Genomic DNA, 19,740 nt, shown 5'->3' with positions numbered 1-19,740 from the left:
CGTGGAGCCCCATGTGGAGTGGGGCTGCAAAGGCCATGCCAAAGCACATGCAGCGCTGCAACAACACTCCTCCCAACACCACTTGGGCCTCTCCAAAAAGAAGGGCGCTGTACGGCTCCCGTGCAGGCCTCCCCTCACATTAGGGTACCCGTTGGTGTTAGGGTTAGGGTTAGGGTTAGGAAAGAGAGAAAGCGGAGAGCCCCATGTGGAGTGGGGCTGCAAAGGCCATGCCAAAACACCTGCGGCGCTGCAAGAACACTCCTCCCAACACCACTTGGGCCTCTCCAAAAACAAGGGCGCTCTATGGCTTCCATGCAGGCCACCCCTCACATTAGGGTCCCCGTTGGTATTAGGCCTAGGGTTAGGTTTAGGAAAGAGAGAAAGCGTGGAGCCCCATGTGGAGTGGGGCTGCAAAGGCCATGCCAAAGCACATGCCGCGCTGCAACAACACTCCTCCCAACACCACTTGGGCCTCTCGAAAAAGAAGGGCGCTGTATGGCTTCCATGCAGGCCACCCCTCACATTAGGGTCCCCGTTGGTATTAGGCCTAGGGTTAGGGTTAGGAAAGGGAGAAAGCGTGGAGCCCCATGTGGAGTGGGGCTGCAAAGGCCATGCCAAAGCACATGCGGCGCTGCAACAACACTCCTCCCAACACCACTTTGGCCCCTCCGACCTCAAGGGCGCTGTATGGCTCCCGTGCAGGCCTCCCCTCACATTAGGGTACCCGTTGGCGTTAGGGTTAGGGTTAGGAAAGAGAGAAAGCGTGGAGCCCCATGTGGAGTGGGGCTGCAAAGACCATGCCAAAGCACATGCGGCGCTGCAACAACACTCCTCCCAACACCGCTTGGGCCTCTCGGACCTCAAGGGCACTGTATGGCTTCCATGCAGGCCACCCCTCACATTAGGGTCCCGGTTGGCATTAGGCCTAGGGTTAGGGTTAGGAAAGGGAGAAAGCGTGGAGCCCCATGTGGAGTGGGGCTGCAAGGGCCATGCCAAAGCACCTGCGGCGCTGCAACAACAGTCCTCCCAACACCACTTGGGCCTCTCCAAAAACAAGGGCGCTCTATGGCTTCCATGTAGGCACCCCTCACATTAGTGTCCCCATTGGCATTAGGCCTAGGGTTAGGGTTAGGAAAGGGAGAAAGCGTGGAGCCCCATGTGGAGTGGGGCTGCAAACGCCATGCCAAAGCACATGTGGAACTACAACAACATTCCTCCCAACACCACTTGGGCCTTTCCGACAACAAGCATGCTCCAGGCTTCTGGTACAGGCCTCGCCTCACATTGGTGTCCCCGTTGGCATTAGGCCTAGGTTTAGCGTTAGGAAAGAGAGAAAGTGGAGAGCCCCATGTGGAGTGGGGCTGCAAAGGCCATGCCAAAGCACATGTGGCACTACAACAACATTCCTCCCAACACCACATGGGCCTTTCCGACAACAAGCATGCTCCAGGCTTCTGGTACAGGCCCCGCCTCACATTAGGGTCCCCGTTGGTGTTAGGGTTAGGGTTAGGGTTAGGAAAGAGAGAAAGCGTGGAGCCCCATGTGGAGTGGGGCTGCAAAGGCCATGCCAAAGCACATGCGGCGCTGCAACAACACTCCTCCCAACACCGCTTGGGCCTCTCGGACCTCAAGGGCGCTGTATGGCTTCCATGCAGCCCACCCCTCCCATTAGGGTCCCCGTTGGTATTAGGCCTAGGGTTAGGGATAGGAAAGGGAGAAAGCGTGGAGCCCTGTGTGGAGTGGGGCTGCAAAGGCCATGCCAAAGCACCTGTGGCGCTGCAACAACACTCCTCCCAACACCACTTTCGCCCCTCCGAGCTCAAGGGCGCTGCATGGCTCCCGTGCAGGCCTCCCCTCACATTAGGGTACCCGTTGGCGTTAGGGTTAGGGTTAGGAAAGAGAGAAAGCGTGGAGCCCCATGTGGAGTGGGGCTGCAAGGGCCATGCCAAAGCACATGCGGCGCTGCAACAACACTCCTCCCAACACTGCTTGGGCCTCTCCGACCTCAAGGGCACTGTATGGCTTCCATGCAGGCCACCCCTCACATTAGGGTCCCCGTTGGTATTAGGCCTAGGGTTAGGGTTAGGAAAGAGAGAAAGCGGAGAGCCCCATGTGGAGTGGGGCTGCAAAGGCCATGCCAAAGCACCTGCGGCGCTGCAACAACACTCCTCCCAACACCACTTGGGCCTCTCCAAAAACAAGGGCGCTCTATGGCTTCCATGTAGGCAACCCTCACATTAGTGTCCCCGTTGGCATTAGGCCTAGGGTTAGGGTTAGGAAAGAGAGAAAGCGTGGAGCCCCATGTGGAGTGGGGCTGCAAAGGCCATGCCAAAGCACATGTGGCACTACAACAACAGTCCTCCCAACACCACTTGGGCCTTTCCGACAACAAGCATGCTCCATGCTTCTGGTACAGGCCCCGCCGCAAATTAGTGTCCCCGTTGGCGTTAGGGTTAGGGTTAGGGTTAGGAAAGAGAGAAAGCGTGGAGCCCCATGTGGAGTGGGGCTGCAAAGGCCATGCCAAAGCACATGCCGCGCTGCAACAACATTCCTCCCAACACCACTTGGGCCTCTCCAAAAACAAGGGCGCTGTATGGCTCCCGTGCAGGCCACCCCTCACATTAGGGTCCCCGTTGGTATTAGGCCTAGGGTTAGGGTTAGGAAAGGGAGAAAGCGTGGAGCCCCATGTGGAGTGGGGCTGCAAAGGCCATGCCAAAGCACATGCGGCGCTGCAACAACACTCCTCCCAACACCACTTTGGCCCCTCCGACCTCAAGGGCGCTGTATGGCTCCCGTGCAGGCCTCCCCTCACATTAGGGTACCCGTTGGCGTTAGGGTTAGGGTTAGGAAAGAGAGAAAGCGTGGAGCCCCATGTGGAGTGGGGCTGCAAAGACCATGCCAAAGCACATGCGGCGCTGCAACAACACTCCTCCCAACACCGCTTGGGCCTCTCGGACCTCAAGGGCACTGTATGGCTTCCATGCAGGCCACCCCTCACATTAGGGTCCCCGTTGGTATTAGGCCTAGGGTTAGGGTTAGGAAAGGGAGAAAGCGTGGAGCCCCATGTGGAGTGGGGCTGCAAGGGCCATGCCAAAGCACCTGCGGCGCTGCAACAACAGTCCTCCCAACACCACTTGGGCCTCTCCAAAAACAAGGGCGCTCTATGGCTTCCATGTAGGCACCCCTCACATTAGTGTCCCCATTGGCATTAGGCCTAGGGTTAGGGTTAGGAAAGGGAGAAAGCGTGGAGCCCCATGTGGAGTGGGGCTGCAAACGCCATGCCAAAGCACATGTGGAACTACAACAACATTCCTCCCAACACCACTTGGGCCTTTCCGACAACAAGCATGCTCCAGGCTTCTGGTACAGGCCTCGCCTCACATTGGTGTCCCCGTTGGCATTAGGCCTAGGGTTAGGGTTAGGAAAGAGAGAAAGTGGAGAGCCCCATGTGGAGTGGGGCTGCAAAGGCCATGCCAAAGCACATGTGGCACTACAACAACATTCCTCCCAACACCACATGGGCCTTTCCGACAACAAGCATGCTCCAGGCTTCTGGTACAGGCCCAGCCTCACATTAGGGTCCCCGTTGGTGCTAGGGTTAGGGTTAGGGTTAGGAAAGAGAGAAAGCGTGGAGCCCCATGTGGAGTGGGGCTGCAAAGACCATGCGAAAGCACATGCGGCGCTGCAACAACACTCCTCCCAACACCGCTTGGGCCTCTCGGACCTCAAGGGCGCTGTATGGCTTCCATGCAGCCCACCCCTCACATTAGGGTCCCCGTTGGTATTAGGCCTAGGGTTAGGGTTAGGAAAGGGAGAAAGCGTGGAGCCCTGTGTGGAGTGGGGCTGCAAAGGCCATGCCAAAGCACCTGTGGCGCTGCAACAACACTCCTCCCAACACCACTTTCGCCCCTCCGAGCTCAAGGGCGCTGCATGGCTCCCGTGCAGGCCTCCCCTCACATTAGGGTACCCGTTGGCGTTAGGGTTAGGGTTAGGAAAGAGAGAAAGCGTGGAGCCCCATGTGGAGTGGGGCTGCAAGGGCCATGCCAAAGCACATGCGGCGCTGCAACAACACTCCTCCCAACACTGCTTGGGCCTCTCCGACCTCAAGGGCGCTGTATGGCTTCCATGCAGGCCACCCCTCACATTAGGGTCCCCGTTGGTATTAGGCCTAGGGTTAGGGTTAGGAAAGAGAGAAAGCGGAGAGCCCCATGTGGAGTGGGGCTGCAAAGGCCATGCCAAAGCACATGCCGCGCTGCAACAACACTCCTCCCAACACCACTTTGGCCTCTCCGACCTCAAGGGCGCTGTATGGCTCCTGTGCAGGCCTCCCCTCACATTAGGGTCCCCGTTGGCGTTAGGCCTAGGGTTAGGTTTAGGAAAGAGAGAAAGTGGAGAGCCCCATGTGGAGTGGGGCTGCAAAGGCCATGCCAAAGCACATGTGGAACTACAACAACATTCCTCCCAACACCACTTGGGCCTTTCCGACAACAAGCATGCTCCAGGCTTCTGGTACAGGCCCCGCCTCACATTAGGGTCCCCGTTCGTGTTAGGGTTAGGGTTAGGAAAGAGAGAAAGCGTGGAGCCCCATGTTGAGTGGGTCTGCAAAGGCCATGCCAAAGCACATGTGGAACTACAACAACATTCCTCCCAACACCACTTGGGCCTTTCCGACAACAAGCATGCTCCAGGCTTCTGGTACAGGCCCCGCCTCACATTAGGGTCCCCGTTGGCATTAGGCCTAGCGTTAGGGTTAGGAAAGAGAGAAAGCGTGGAGCCCCATGTGGAGTGGGGCTGCAAGGGCCATGCCAAAGCACATGCGGCGCTGCAACAACAGTCCTCCCAACACCACTTGGGCCTTTCCGACAACAAGCATGCTCCAGTCCTCTGGTACAGGCCCCGCCTCACATTAGGGACCCCATTTGGGTTAGGATTAGGGTTAGGGTTAGGAGAGAGAATAAGCGTGGAGCCCTGTGTGGAGTGGGGCTGCAAAGGCCATGCCAAAGCACATGCAATGCTGCAACAACACTCCTCCCAACACCACTTGGGGCTTTCCGACAACAAGCATGCTCCAGGCTTCTGGTACAGGCCCCGCCTCACATTATGGTCCCCGTTGGCATTAGGCCTAGCATTAGGGTTAGGAAAGAGAGAAAGTGGAGAGCCCCATGTGGAGTGGGGCTGCAAAGGCCATGCCAAAGCACATGTGGCACTACAACAACATTCCTCCCAACACCACTTGGGCCTTTCCGACAACAAGCATTCTCCAGGCTTCTGGTACAGGCCACCCCTCACATTAGGGTCCCCGTTGGTGTTAGGGTTAGGGTTAGGGTTAGGAAAGGGAGAAAGCGTGGAGCCCCATGTGGAGTGGGGCTGCAAAGGCCATGCCAAAGCACATGCAGCGCTGCAACAACACTCCTCCCAACACCACTTGGGCCTCTCCAAAAACAAGGGCGCTGTATGGCTTCCATGCAGGCCACCCCTCACATTAGGGTCCCCGTTGGTATTAGGCCTAGGGTTAGGGTTAGGAAAGGGAGAAAGCGTGGAGCCCCATGTGGAGTGGGGCTGCAAAGGCCATGCCAAAGCACATTCAGCGCTGCAACAACACTCCTCCCAACACCACTTTGGCCCCTCCGTCCTCAAGAGCGCTATATGGCTCCCGTGCAGGCCTCCCCTCACATTAGGGTACCCGTTGGCGTTAGGGTTAGGGTTAGGAAAGGGAGAAAGCGTGGAGCCCCATGTGGAGTGGGGCTGCAAAGACCACGCCAAAGCACATGCGGCGCTGCAACAACACTCCTCCCAACACCGCTTGGGCCTCTCAGACCTCAAGGGCACTGTATGGCTTCCATGCAGGCCACCCCTCACATTAGGGTCCCCGTTGGCATTAGGCCTAGGGTTAGGGTTAGGAAAGGGAGAAAGCGTGGAGCCCCATGTGGAGTGGGGCTGCAAGGGCCATGCCAAAGCACCTGCGGCGCTGCAACAACAGTCCTCCCAACACCACTTGGGCCTCTCCAAAAACAAGGGCGCTCTATGGCTTCCATGTAGGCACCCCTCACATTAGTGTCCCCATTGGCATTAGGCCTAGGGTTAGGGTTAGGAAAGGGAGAAAGCGTGGAGCCCCATGTGGAGTGGGGCTGCAAAGGCCATGCCAAAGCACATGTGGCACTACAACAACATTCCTCCCAACACCACATGGGCCTTTCCGACAAGCATGCTCCAGGCTTCTGGTACAGGCCCCGCCTCACATTAGGGTCCCCGTTGGTGTTAGGGTTAGGGTTAGGGTTAGGAAAGAGAGAAAGCGTGGAGCCCCATGTGGAGTGGGGCTGCAAAGACCACGCGAAAGCACATGCGGCGCTGCAACAACACTCCTCCCAACACCGCTTGGGCCTCTCGGACCTCAAGGGCGCTGTATGGCTCCCGTGCAGGCCTCCCCTCACATTAGGGTCCCCGTTGGTATTAGGCCTAGGGTTAGGGTTAGGAAAGGGAGAAAGCGTGGAGCCCTGTGTGGAGTGGGGCTGCAAAGGCCATGCCAAAGCACCTGTGGCGCTGCAACAACACTCCTCCCAACACCACTTTCGCCCCTCCGACCTCAAGGGCGCTGTATGGCTCCCGTGCAGGCCTCCCCTCACATTAGGGTACCCGTTGGCGTTAGGGTTAGGGTTAGGAAAGAGAGAAAGCGTGGAGCCCCATGTGGAGTGGGGCTGCAAGGGCCATGCCAAAGCACATGCGGCGCTGCAACAACACTCCTCCCAACACTGCTTGGGCCTCTCCGACCTCAAGGGCGCTGTATGGTTTCCATGCAGGCCACCCCTCACATTAGGGTCCCCGTTGGTATTAGGCCTAGGGTTAGGGTTAGGAAAGAGAGAAAGCGTGGAGCCCCATGTGGAGTGGGGCTGCAAAGGCCATGCCAAAGCACATGCGGCGCTGCAACAACACTCCTCCCAACACCACTTGGTCCTCTCCGACCTCAAGGGCGCTGTATGGCTCCTGTGCAGGCCTCCCCTCACATTAGTGTCCCCGTTGGCATTAGGCCTAGGGTTAGGTTTAGGAAAGAGAGAAAGTGGAGAGCCCCATGTGGAGTGGGGCTGCAAAGGCCATGCCAAAGCACATGTGGAACTACAACAACATTCCTCCCAACACCACTTGGGCCTTTCCGACAACAAGCATGCTCCAGGCTTCTGGTACAGGCCCCGCCTGTCCTTAGGGTCCCCGTTGGTGTTAGGGTTAGGGTTAGGGTTAGGAAAGAGAGAAAGCGTGGAGCCCCATGTTGAGTGGGTCTGCAAAGGCCATGCCAAAGCACATGCGGCGCTGCAACAACAGTCCTCCCAACACCACTTGGGCCTTTCCGACAACAAGCATGCTCCAGTCCTCTGGTACAGGCCCCTCCTCACATTAGGGACCCCATTTGGGTTAGGATTAGGGTTAGGGTTAGGAGAGAGAATAAGCGTGGAGCCCTGTGTGGAGTGGGGCTGCAAAGGCCATGCCAAAGCACATGTGGCACTACAACAACATTCCTCCCAACACCACTTGGGCCTTTCCGACAACAAGCATGCTCCAGGCTTCTGGTACAGGCCCCGCCTCACATTAGGGTCCCCGTTGGCATTAGGCCTAGCGTTAGGGTTAGGAAAGAGAGAAAGTGGATAGCCCCATGTGGAGTGGGGCTGCAAAGGCCATGCCAAAGCACATGTGGCACTACAACAACATTCCTCCCAACACCACTTGGGCCTTTCCGACAACAAGCATGCTCCAGGCTTCTGGTACAGGCCACCCCTCACATTAGGGTCCCCGTTGCTGTTAGGGTTAGGGTTAGGGTTAGGAAAGAGAGAAAGCGTGGAGCCCCATGTGGAGTGGGGCTGCAAAGGCCATGCCAAAGCACATGCGGCGCTGCAACAACACTCCTCCCAACACCACTTGGGCCTCTCCGACCTCAAGGGCGCTTTATGGCTCCTGTGCAGGCCTCCCCTCCCATTAGGGTCCCCGTTGCCGTTAGGCCTAGGGTTAGGGTTAGGAAACAGAGAAAGCGTGGAGCCCCATGTGGAGTGGGGCTGCAAAGGCCATGCCAAAGCACATGTGGAACTACAACAACATTCCTCCCAACACCACTTGGGCCTTTCCGACAACAAGCATGCTCCATGCTTCTTGTACAGGCCCCGCCGCAAATTAGTGTCCCCGTTGGCGTTAGGGTTAGGGTTAGGGTTAGGAAAGAGAGAAAGCGTGGAGCCCCATGTGGAGTGGGGCTGCAAAGGCCATGCCAAAGCACATGCCGCGCTGCAACAACACTCCTCCCAACACCACTTGGGCCTCTCCAAAAACAAGGGCGCTGTATGGCTTCCATGCAGGCCACCCCTCACATTAGGGTCCCCGTTGGTATTAGGCCTAGGGTTAGGGTTAGGAAAGGGAGAAAGCGTGGAGCCCCATGTGGAGTGGGGCTGCAAAGGCCATGCCAAAGCACATTCAGCGCTGCAACAACACTCCTCCCAACACCACTTTGGCCCCTCCGTCCTCAAGAGCGCTATATGGCTCCCGTGCAGGCCTCCCCTCACATTAGGGTACCCGTTGGCGTTAGGGTTAGGGTTAGGAAAGGGAGAAAGCGTGGAGCCCCATGTGGAGTGGGGCTGCAAAGACCACGCCAAAGCACATGCGGCGCTGCAACAACACTCCTCCCAACACCGCTTGGGCCTCTCAGACCTCAAGGGCACTGTATGGCTTCCATGCAGGCCACCCCTCACATTAGGGTCCCCGTTGGCATTAGGCCTAGGGTTAGGGTTAGGAAAGGGAGAAAGCGTGGAGCCCCATGTGGAGTGGGGCTGAAAGGGCCATGCCAAAGCACCTGCGGCGCTGCAACAACAGTCCTCCCAACACCACTTGGGCCTCTCCAAAAACAAGGGCGCTGTATGGCTTCCATGTAGGCACCCCTCACATTAGTGTCCCCATTGGCATTAGGCCTAGGGTTAGGGTTAGGAAAGGGAGAAAGCGTGGAGCCCCATGTGGAGTGGGGCTGCAAAGGCCATGCCAAAGCACATGTGGCACTACAACAACATTCCTCCCAACACCACATGGGCCTTTCCGACAAGCATGCTCCAGGCTTCTGGTACAGGCCCCGCCTCACATTAGGGTCCCCGTTGGTGTTAGGCCTAGGGTTAGGGTTAGGAAAGAGAGAAAGCGTGGAGCCCCATGTGGAGTGGGGCTGCAAAGACCACGCGAAAGCACATGCGGCGCTGCAACAACACTCCTCCCAACACCGCTTGGGCCTCTCGGACCTCAAGGGCGCTGTATGGCTCCCGTGCAGGCCTCCCCTCACATTAGGGTCCCCGTTGGTATTAGGCCTAGGGTTAGGGTTAGGAAAGGGAGAAAGCGTGGAGCCCTGTGTGGAGTGGGGCTGCAAAGGCCATGCCAAAGCACCTGTGGCGCTGCAACAACACTCCTCCCAACACCACTTTGGCCCCTCCGACCTCAAGGGCGCTGTATGGCTCCCGTGCAGGCCTCCCCTCACATTAGGGTACCCGTTGGCGTTAGGGTTAGGGTTAGGAAAGAGAGAAAGCGTGGAGCCCCATGTGGAGTGGGGCTGCAAGGGCCATGCCAAAGCACATGCGGCGCTGCAACAACACTCCTCCCAACACTGCTTGGGCCTCTCCGACCTCAAGGGCGCTGTATGGTTTCCATGCAGGCCACCCCTCACATTAGGGTCCCCGTTGGTATTAGGCCTAGGGTTAGGGTTAGGAAAGAGAGAAAGCGTGGAGCCCCATGTGGAGTGGGGCTGCAAAGGCCATGCCAAAGCACATGCGGCGCTGCAACAACACTCCTCCCAACACCACTTGGTCCTCTCCGACCTCAAGGGCGCTGTATGGCTCCTGTGCAGGCCTCCCCTCACATTAGTGTCCCCGTTGGCATTAGGCCTAGGGTTAGGTTTAGGAAAGAGAGAAAGTGGAGAGCCCCATGTGGAGTGGGGCTGCAAAGGCCATGCCAAAGCACATGTGGAACTACAACAACATTCCTCCCAACACCACTTCGGCCTTTCCGACAACAAGCATGCTCCAGGCTTCTGGTACAGGCCCCGCCTGTCCTTAGGGTCCCCGTTGGTGTTAGGGTTAGGGTTAGGGTTAGGAAAGAGAGAAAGCGTGGAGCCCCATGTTGAGTGGGTCTGCAAAGGCCATGCCAAAGCACATGCGGCGCTGCAACAACAGTCCTCCCAACACCACTTGGGCCTTTCCGACAACAAGCATGCTCCAGTCCTCTGGTACAGGCCCCTCCTCACATTAGGGACCCCATTTGGGTTAGGATTAGGGTTAGGGTTAGGAGAGAGAATAAGCGTGGAGCCCTGTGTGGAGTGGGGCTGCAAAGGCCATGCCAAAGCACATGTGGCACTACAACAACATTCCTCCCAACACCACTTGGGCCTTTCCGACAACAAGCATGCTCCAGGCTTCTGGTACAGGCCCCGCCTCACATTAGGGTCCCCGTTGGCATTAGGCCTAGCGTTAGGGTTAGGAAAGAGAGAAAGTGGATAGCCCCATGTGGAGTGGGGCTGCAAAGGCCATGCCAAAGCACATGTGGCACTACAACAACATTCCTCCCAACACCACTTGGGCCTTTCCGACAACAAGCATGCTCCAGGCTTCTGGTACAGGCCACCCCTCACATTAGGGTCCCCGTTGCTGTTAGGGTTAGGGTTAGGGTTAGGAAAGAGAGAAAGCGTGGAGCCCCATGTGGAGTGGGGCTGCAAAGGCCATGCCAAAGCACATGCGGCGCTGCAACAACACTCCTCCCAACACCACTTGGGCCTCTCCGACCTCAAGGGCGCTTTATGGCTCCTGTGCAGGCCTCCCCTCCCATTAGGGTCCCCGTTGCCGTTAGGCCTAGGGTTAGGGTTAGGAAACAGAGAAAGCGTGGAGCCCCATGTGGAGTGGGGCTGCAAAGGCCATGCCAAAGCACATGTGGAACTACAACAACATTCCTCCCAACACCACTTGGGCCTTTCCGACAACAAGCATGCTCCATGCTTCTTGTACAGGCCCCGCCGCAAATTAGTGTCCCCGTTGGCGTTAGGGTTAGGGTTAGGGTTAGGAAAGAGAGAAAGCGTGGAGCCCCATGTGGAGTGGGGCTGCAAAGGCCATGCCAAAGCACATGCGGCGCTGCAACAACACTCCTCCCAACACCACTTGGGCCTCTCCAAAAACAAGGGCGCTGTATGGCTTCCATGCAGGCCACCCCTCACATTAGGGTCCCCGTTGGTATTAGGCCTAGGGTTAGGGTTAGGAAAGGGAGAAAGCGTGGAGCCCCATGTGGAGTGGGGCTGCAAAGGCCATGCCAAAGCACATGTGGCACTACAACAACATTCCTCCCAACACCACATGGGCCTTTCCGACAAGTATGCTCCAGGCTTCTGGTACAGGCCCCGCCTCACATTACGGTCCCCGTTGGTGTTAGGGTTAGGGTTAGGGTTAGGAAAGAGAGAAAGCGTGGAGCCCCATGTGGAGTGGGGCTGCAAAGACCATGCGAAAGCACATGCGGCGCTGCAACAACACTCCTCCCAACACCGCTTGGGCCTCTCGGACCTCAAGGGCGCTGTATGGCTTCCATGCAGCCCACCCCTCACATTAGGGTCCCCGTTGGCATTAGGCCTAGGGTTAGGGTTAGGAAAGAGAGAAAGCGGAGAGCCCCATGTGGAGTGGGGCTGCAAAGGCCATGCCAAAGCACATGCGGCGCTGCAACAACACTCCTCCCAACACCACTTGGGCCTCTCCGACCTCAAGGGCGCTGAATGGCTTCCATGTAGGAACCCCTCACATTAGTGTCCCCGTTGGCGTTAGGGTTAGGGTTAGGGTTAGGAAAGAGAGAAAGCGTGGAGCCCCATGTGGAGTGGGGCTGCAAAGGCCATGCCAAAGCACATGCGGCGCTGCAACAACACTCCTCCCAACACCACTTGGGCCTCTCCAAAAACAAGGGCGCTCTATGGCTTCCATGTAGGCACCCCTCACATTAGGGTCCCCGTTGGTATTAGGCCTAGGGTTAGGGTTAGGAAAGGGAGAAAGCGTGGAGCCCCATGTGGAGTGGGGCTGCAAACGCCATGCCAAAGCACATGTGGAACTACAACAACATTCCTCCCAACACCACTTGTGCCTTTCCGACAACAAGCATGCTCCAGGCTTCTGGTACAGGCCTCGCCTCACATTGGTGTCCCCGTTGGCATTAGGCCTAGGGTTAGCGTTAGGAAAGAGAGAAAGTGGAGAGCCCCATGTGGAGTGGGGCTGCAAAGGCCATGCCAAAGCACATGTGGCACTACAACAACATTCCTCCCAACACCACATGGGCCTTTCCGACAAGCATGCTCCAGGCTTCTGGTACAGGCCCCGCCTCACATTAGGGTCCCCGTTGGTGTTAGGGTTAGGGTTAGGGTTAGGAAAGAGAGAAAGCGTGGAGCCCCATGTGGAGTGGGGCTGCAAAGACCACGCGAAAGCACATGCGGCGCTGCAACAACACTCCTCCCAACACCGCTTGGGCCTCTCGGACCTCAAGGGCGCTGTATGGCTCCCGTGCAGGCCTCCCCTCCCATTAGGGTCCCCGTTGGTATTAGGCCTAGGGTTAGGGTTAGGAAAGGGAGAAAGCGTGGAGCCCTGTGTGGAGTGGGGCTGCAAAGGCCATGCCAAAGCACCTGTGGCGCTGCAACAACACTCCTCCCAACACCACTTTCGCCCCTCCGACCTCAAGGGCGCTGTATGGCTCCCGTGCAGGCCTCCCCTCACATTAGGGTACCCGTTGGCGTTAGGGTTAGGGTTAGGAAAGAGAGAAAGCGTGGAGCCCCATGTGGAGTGGGGCTGCAAGGGCCATGCCAAAGCACATGCGGCGCTGCAACAACACTCCTCCCAACACTGCTTGGGCCTCTCCGACCTCAAGGGCGCTGTATGCCTCCCGTGCAGGCCTCCCCTCACATTAGGGTCCCCGTTGGTATTAGGCCTAGGGTTAGGTTTAGGAAAGAGAGAAAGCGTGGAGCCCCATGTGGAGTGGGGCTGCAAAGGCCATGCCAAAGCACATGCGGCGCTGCAACAACACTCCTCCCAACACCACTTGGTCCTCTCCGACCTCAAGGGCGCTGTATGGCTCCTGTGCAGGCCTCCCCTCACATTAGTGTCCCCGTTGGCATTAGGCCTAGGGTTAGGTTTAGGAAAGAGAGAAAGTGGAGAGCCCCATGTGGAGTGGGGCTGCAAAGGCCATGCCAAAGCACATGTGGAACTACAACAACATTCCTCCCAACACCACTTCGGCCTTTCCGACAACAAGCATGCTCCAGGCTTCTGGTACAGGCCCCGCCTGTCCTTAGGGTCCCCGTTGGTGTTAGGGTTAGGGTTAGGGTTAGGAAAGAGAGAAAGCGTGGAGCCCCATGTTGAGTGGGTCTGCAAAGGCCATGCCAAAGCACATGCGGCGCTGCAACAACAGTCCTCCCAACACCACTTGGGCCTTTCCGACAACAAGCATGCTCCAGTCCTCTGGTACAGGCCCCTCCTCACATTAGGGACCCCATTTGGGTTAGGATTAGGGTTAGGGTTAGGAGAGAGAATAAGCGTGGAGCCCTGTGTGGAGTGGGGCTGCAAAGGCCATGCCAAAGCACATGTGGCACTACAACAACATTCCTCCCAACACCACTTGGGCCTTTCCGACAACAAGCATGCTCCAGGCTTCTGGTACAGGCCCCGCCTCACATTAGGGTCCCCGTTGGCATTAGGCCTAGCGTTAGGGTTAGGAAAGAGAGAAAGTGGATAGCCCCATGTGGAGTGGGGCTGCAAAGGCCATGCCAAAGCACATGTGGCACTACAACAACATTCCTCCCAACACCACTTGGGCCTTTCCGACAACAAGCATGCTCCAGGCTTCTGGTACAGGCCACCCCTCACATTAGGGTCCCCGTTGCTGTTAGGGTTAGGGTTAGGGTTAGGAAAGAGAGAAAGCGTGGAGCCCCATGTGGAGTGGGGCTGCAAAGGCCATGCCAAAGCACATGCGGCGCTGCAACAACACTCCTCCCAACACCACTTGGGCCTCTCCGACCTCAAGGGCGCTTTATGGCTCCTGTGCAGGCCTCCCCTCCCATTAGGGTCCCCGTTGCCGTTAGGCCTAGGGTTAGGGTTAGGAAACAGAGAAAGCGTGGAGCCCCATGTGGAGTGGGGCTGCAAAGGCCATGCCAAAGCACATGTGGAACTACAACAACATTCCTCCCAACACCACTTGGGCCTTTCCGACAACAAGCATGCTCCATGCTTCTTGTACAGGCCCCGCCGCAAATTAGTGTCCCCGTTGGCGTTAGGGTTAGGGTTAGGGTTAGGAAAGAGAGAAAGCGTGGAGCCCCATGTGGAGTGGGGCTGCAAAGGCCATGCCAAAGCACATGCGGCGCTGCAACAACACTCCTCCCAACACCACTTGGGCCTCTCCAAAAACAAGGGCGCTGTATGGCTTCCATGCAGGCCACCCCTCACATTAGGGTCCCCGTTGGTATTAGGCCTAGGGTTAGGGTTAGGAAAGGGAGAAAGCGTGGAGCCCCATGTGGAGTGGGGCTGCAAAGGCCATGCCAAAGCACATGTGGCACTACAACAACATTCCTCCCAACACCACATGGGCCTTTCCGACAAGCATGCTCCAGGCTTCTGGTACAGGCCCCGCCTCACATTACGGTCCCCGTTGGTGTTAGGGTTAGGGTAAGGGTTAGGAAAGAGAGAAAGCGGAGAGCCCCATGTGGAGTGGGGCTGCAAAGGCCATGCCAAAGCACATGCGGCGCTGCAACAACACTCCTCCCAACACCACTTGGGCCTCTCCGACCTCAAGGGCGCTGTATGGCTTCCATGTAGGAACCCCTCACATTAGTGTCCCCGTTGGCGTTAGGGTTAGGGTTAGGGTTAGGAAAGAGAGAAAGCGTGGAGCCCCATGTGGAGTGGGGCTGCAAAGGCCATGCCAAAGCACATGCGGCGCTGCAACAACACTCCTCCCAACACCACTTGGGCCTCTCCGACCTCAAGGGCGCTGTATGGCTCCCGTGCAGGCCTCCCCTCCCATTAGGGTCCCCGTTGGTATTAGGCCTAGGGTTAGGGTTAGGAAAGGGAGAAAGCGTGGAGCCCCATGTGGAGTGGGGCTGCAAAGACCATGCCAAAGCACATGCGGCGCTGCAACAACACTCCTCCCAACACCGCTTGGGCCTCTCGGACCTCAAGGGCGCTGTATGGCTTCCATGCAGGCCACCCCTCACATTAGGGTCCCCGTTGGCATTAGGCCTAGGGTTAGGGTTAGGAAAGGGAGAAAGCGTGGAGCCCCATGTGGAGTGGGGCTGCAAGGGCCATGCCAAAGCACCTGCGGCGCTGCAACAACAGTCCTCCCAACACCACTTGGGCCTCTCCAAAAACAAGGGCGCTCTATGGCTTCCATGTAGGCACCCCTCACATTAGTGTCCCCATTGGCATTAGGCCTAGGGTTAGGGTTAGGAAAGGGAGAAAGCGTGGAGCCCCATGTGGAGTGGGGCTGCAAACGCCATGCCAAAGCACATGTGGAACTACAACAACATTCCTCCCAACACCACTTGTGCCTTTCCGACAACAAGCATGCTCCAGGCTTCTGGTACAGGCCTCGCCTCACATTGGTGTCCCCGTTGGCATTAGGCCTAGGGTTAGCGTTAGGAAAGAGAGAAAGTGGAGAGCCCCATGTGGAGTGGGGCTGCAAAGGCCATGCCAAAGCACATGTGGCACTACAACAACATTCCTCCCAACACCACATGGGCCTTTCCGACAAGCATGCTCCAGGCTTCTGGTACAGGCCCCGCCTCACATTAGGGTCCCCGTTGGTGTTAGGGTTAGGGTTAGGGTTAGGAAAGAGAGAAAGCGTGGAGCCCCATGTGGAGTGGGGCTGCAAAGACCATGCGAAAGCACATGCGGCGCTGCAACAACACTCCTCCCAACACCGCTTGGGCCTCTCGGACCTCAAGGGCGCTGTATGGCTCCCGTGCAGGCCTCCCCTCACATTAGGGTCCCCGTTGGTATTAGGCCTAGGGTTAGGGTTAGGAAAGGGAGAAAGCGTGGAGCCCTGTGTGGAGTGGGGCTGCAAAGGCCATGCCAAAGCACCTGTGGCGCTGCAACAACACTCCTCCCAACACCACTTTCGCCCCTCCGACCTCAAGGGCGCTGTATGGCTCCCGTGCAGGCCTCCCCTCACATTAGGGTACCCGTTGGCGTTAGGGTTAGGGTTAGGAAAGAGAGAAAGCGTGGAGCCCCATGTGGAGTGGGGCTGCAAGGGCCATGCCAAAGCACATGCGGCGCTGCAACAACACTCCTCCCAACACTGCTTGGGCCTCTCGGACCTCAAGGGCGCTGTATGGCTTCCATGTAGGCACCCCTCACATTAGTGTCCCCGTTGGCGTTAGGGTTAGGGTTAGGGTTAGGAAAGAGAGAAAGCGTGGAGCCCCATGTGGAGTGGGGCTGCAAAGGCCATGCCAAAGCACATGCCGCGCTGCAACAACATTCCTCCCAACACCACTTGGGCCTTTCCGACAACAAGCATGCTCCAGGCTTCTGGTACAGGCCCCGCCTCACATTAGGGTCCCCGTTGGCATTAGGCCTAGCGTTAGGGTTAGGAAAGAGAGAAAGTGGAGAGCCCCATGTGGAGTGGGGCTGCAAAGGCCATGCCAAAGCACATGTGGCACTACAACAACATTCCCCCCAACACCACTTGGGCCTTTCCGACAACAAGCATGCTCCAGGCTTCTGGTACAGGCCACCCCTCACATTAGGGTCCCCGTTGCTGTTAGGCCTAGGCTTAGGGTTAGGAAAGAGAGAAAGCGTGGAGCCCCATGTGGAGTGGGGCTGCAAAGGCCATGCCAAAGCACATGCGGCGCTGCAACAACACTCCTCCCAACACCACTTGGGCCTCTCCAAAAACAAGGGCGCTGTATGGCTCCTGTGCAGGCCTCCCCTCCCATTAGGGTCCCCGTTGGCGTTAGGCCTAGGGTTAGGTGTAGGAAAGAGAGAAAGTGCAGAGCCCCATGTGGAGTGGGGCTGCAAAGGCCATGCCAAAGCACATGTGGAACTACAACAACATTCCTCCCAACACCACTTGGGCCTTTCCGACAACAAGCATGCTCCAGGCTTCTGGTACAGGCCCCGCCTCACATTAGGGTCCCCGTTGGTGTTAGGGTTAGGGTTAGGGTTAGGAAAGAGAGAAAGCGTGGAGCCCCATGTGGAGTGGGGCTGCAAAGGCCATGCCAAAGCACATGCCGCGCTGCAACAACACTCCTCCCAACACCACTTGGGCCTCTCCAAAAACAAGGGCGCTGTATGGCTTCCATGCAGGCCACCCCTCACATTAGGGTCCCCGTTGGTATTAGGCCTAGGGTTAGGGTTAGGAAAGGGAGAAAGCGTGGAGCCCCATGTGGAGTGGGGCTGCAAAGGCCATGCCAAAGCACATGTGGCACTACAACAACATTCCTCCCAACACCACATGGGCCTTTCCGACAAGCATGCTCCAGGCTTCTGGTACAGGCCCCGCCTAACATTACGGTCCCCGTTGGTGATAGGGTTAGGGTTAGGGTTAGGAAAGAGAGAAAGCGTGGAGCCCCATGTGGAGTGGGGCTGCAAAGACCATGCCAAAGCACATGCGGCGCTGCAACAACACTCCTCCCAACACCACTTGGGCCTCTCCGACCTCAAGGGCGCTGTATGGCTCCCGTGCAGGCCTCCCCTCCCATTAGGGTCCCCGTTGGTATTAGGCCTAGGGTTAGGGTTAGGAAAGGGAGAAAGCGTGGAGCCCCATGTGGAGTGGGGCTGCAAAGACCATGCCAAAGCACATGCGGCGCTGCAACAACACTCCTCCCAACACCGCTTGGGCCTCTCGGACCTCAAGGGCGCTGTATGGCTTCCATGCAGGCCACCCCTCACATTAGGGTCCCCGTTGGCATTAGGCCTAGGGTTAGGGTTAGGAAAGGGAGAAAGCGTGGAGCCCCATGTGGAGTGGGGCTGCAAGGGCCATGCCAAAGCACCTGCGGCGCTGCAACAACAGTCCTCCCAACACCACTTGGGACTCTCCAAAAACAAGGGCGCTCTATGGCTTCCATGTAGGCACCCCTCACATTAGTGTCCCCGTTGGCATTAGGCCTAGGGTTAGGGTTAGGAAAGAGAGAAAGCGTGGAGCCCCGTGTGGAGTGGGGCTGCAAAGGCCATGCCAAAGCACATGCCGCGCTGCAACAACACTCCTCCCAACACCACATGGGCCTCTCCGAAAACAAGGGCGCTGTATGGCTCCCGTGTAAGGCCTCCCCTCACATTAGGGTCCCCGTTGGCATTAGGCCTAGGGTTAGGGTTAGGAAAGGGAGAAAGCGTGGAGCCCCATGTGGAGTGGGGCTGCAAAGGCCATGCCAAAGCACATGCCGCGCTGCAACAACACTCCTCCCAACACCACTTGGGCCTCTCCGAAAACAAGGGAGCTGTATGGCTTCCATGCAGGCCAACCCTCACATTAGTGTCCCCGTTGGCATTAGGCCTAGGGTTAGGGTTAGGAAAGAGAGAAAGCATGGAGCCCCGTGTGGAGTGGGGCTGCAAAGGCCATGCCAAAGCATATGCGGCGCTGCCAGAACACTCCTCCCAACACCACTTGGGCCTCTCCGACCTCAAGGGCGCTGTATGGCTCCCGTGTAAGGCCTCCCCTCACATTAGGGTCCCTGTTGGCATTAGGCCTAGGGTTAGGGTTAGGAAAGGGAGAAAGCGTGGAGCCCCATGTGGAGTGGGGCTGCAAAGGCCATGCCAAAGCACATGCGGCGCTGCAACAACACTCCTCCCAACACCACTTGGGCCTCTCCGAAAACATGGGCGCTGTATGGCTCCCGTGTAAGGCCTCCCCTCACATTAGGGTCCCCGTTGGTATTAGGCCTAGGGTTAGGGTTCGGAAAGGGAGAAAGCGTGGAGCCCCATGTGGAGTGGGGCTGCAAAGGCCATGCCAAAGCACATGCGGCGCTGCAACAACACTCCTCCCAACACCACTTGGGCCTTTCCGACAACAAGCATGCTCCAGTCCTCTGGTACAGGCCCCGCCTCACATTAGGGTCCCCGTTGGTGTTAGGGTTAGGGTTAGGGTTAGGAAAGAGAGAAAGCGTGGAGCCCCATGTGGAATGGGTCTGCAAAGGCCATGCCAAAGCACATGCGGCGCTGCAACAACACTCCTCCCAACACCACTTGGGCCTCTCCGAAAACAAGGGCGATGTATGTCTCTGGTGGAGGCCCCGCCTCCCATTAGTGTCCCCGTTGGCATTAGGCCTAGGGTTAGGGTTAGGAAAGGGAGAAAGCGTGGAGCCCCATGTGGAGTGGGGCTGCAAGGGCCATGCCAAAGCACATGCAGCGCTGCAACAACACTCGTCCCAACACTGCTTGGGCCTCTCCAAAAACAAGGGCGCTGTATGGCTCCCGTGCAGGCCTCCCCTCACATTAGGGTCCCCGTTGGCATTAGGCCTAGGGTTAGGGTTAGGAAAGGGAGAAAGTGGAGAGCCCCATGTGGAGTGGGGCTGCAAAGGCCATGCCAAAGCACATGTGGAACTACAACAACATTCCTCCCAACACCACTTGGGCCTTTCCCATAACAAGCATGCTCCAGGCTTCTGGTACAGGCCCCGCCTCACATTAGGGTCCCCGTTGGCATTAGGCCTAGGGTTAGGGTTAGGAAAGAGAGAAAGCGTGGAGCCCCATGTGGAGTGGGGCTGCAAAGGCCATGCCAAAGCACATGTGGATCTAC

The sequence above is a fragment of the Struthio camelus genome, chromosome 2 (genome assembly GCF_040807025.1).
Source record: "Struthio camelus isolate bStrCam1 chromosome 2, bStrCam1.hap1, whole genome shotgun sequence".
NCBI lineage: Eukaryota > Metazoa > Chordata > Aves > Struthioniformes > Struthionidae > Struthio > Struthio camelus.
This window is presented reverse-complemented; position numbering follows the sequence as displayed.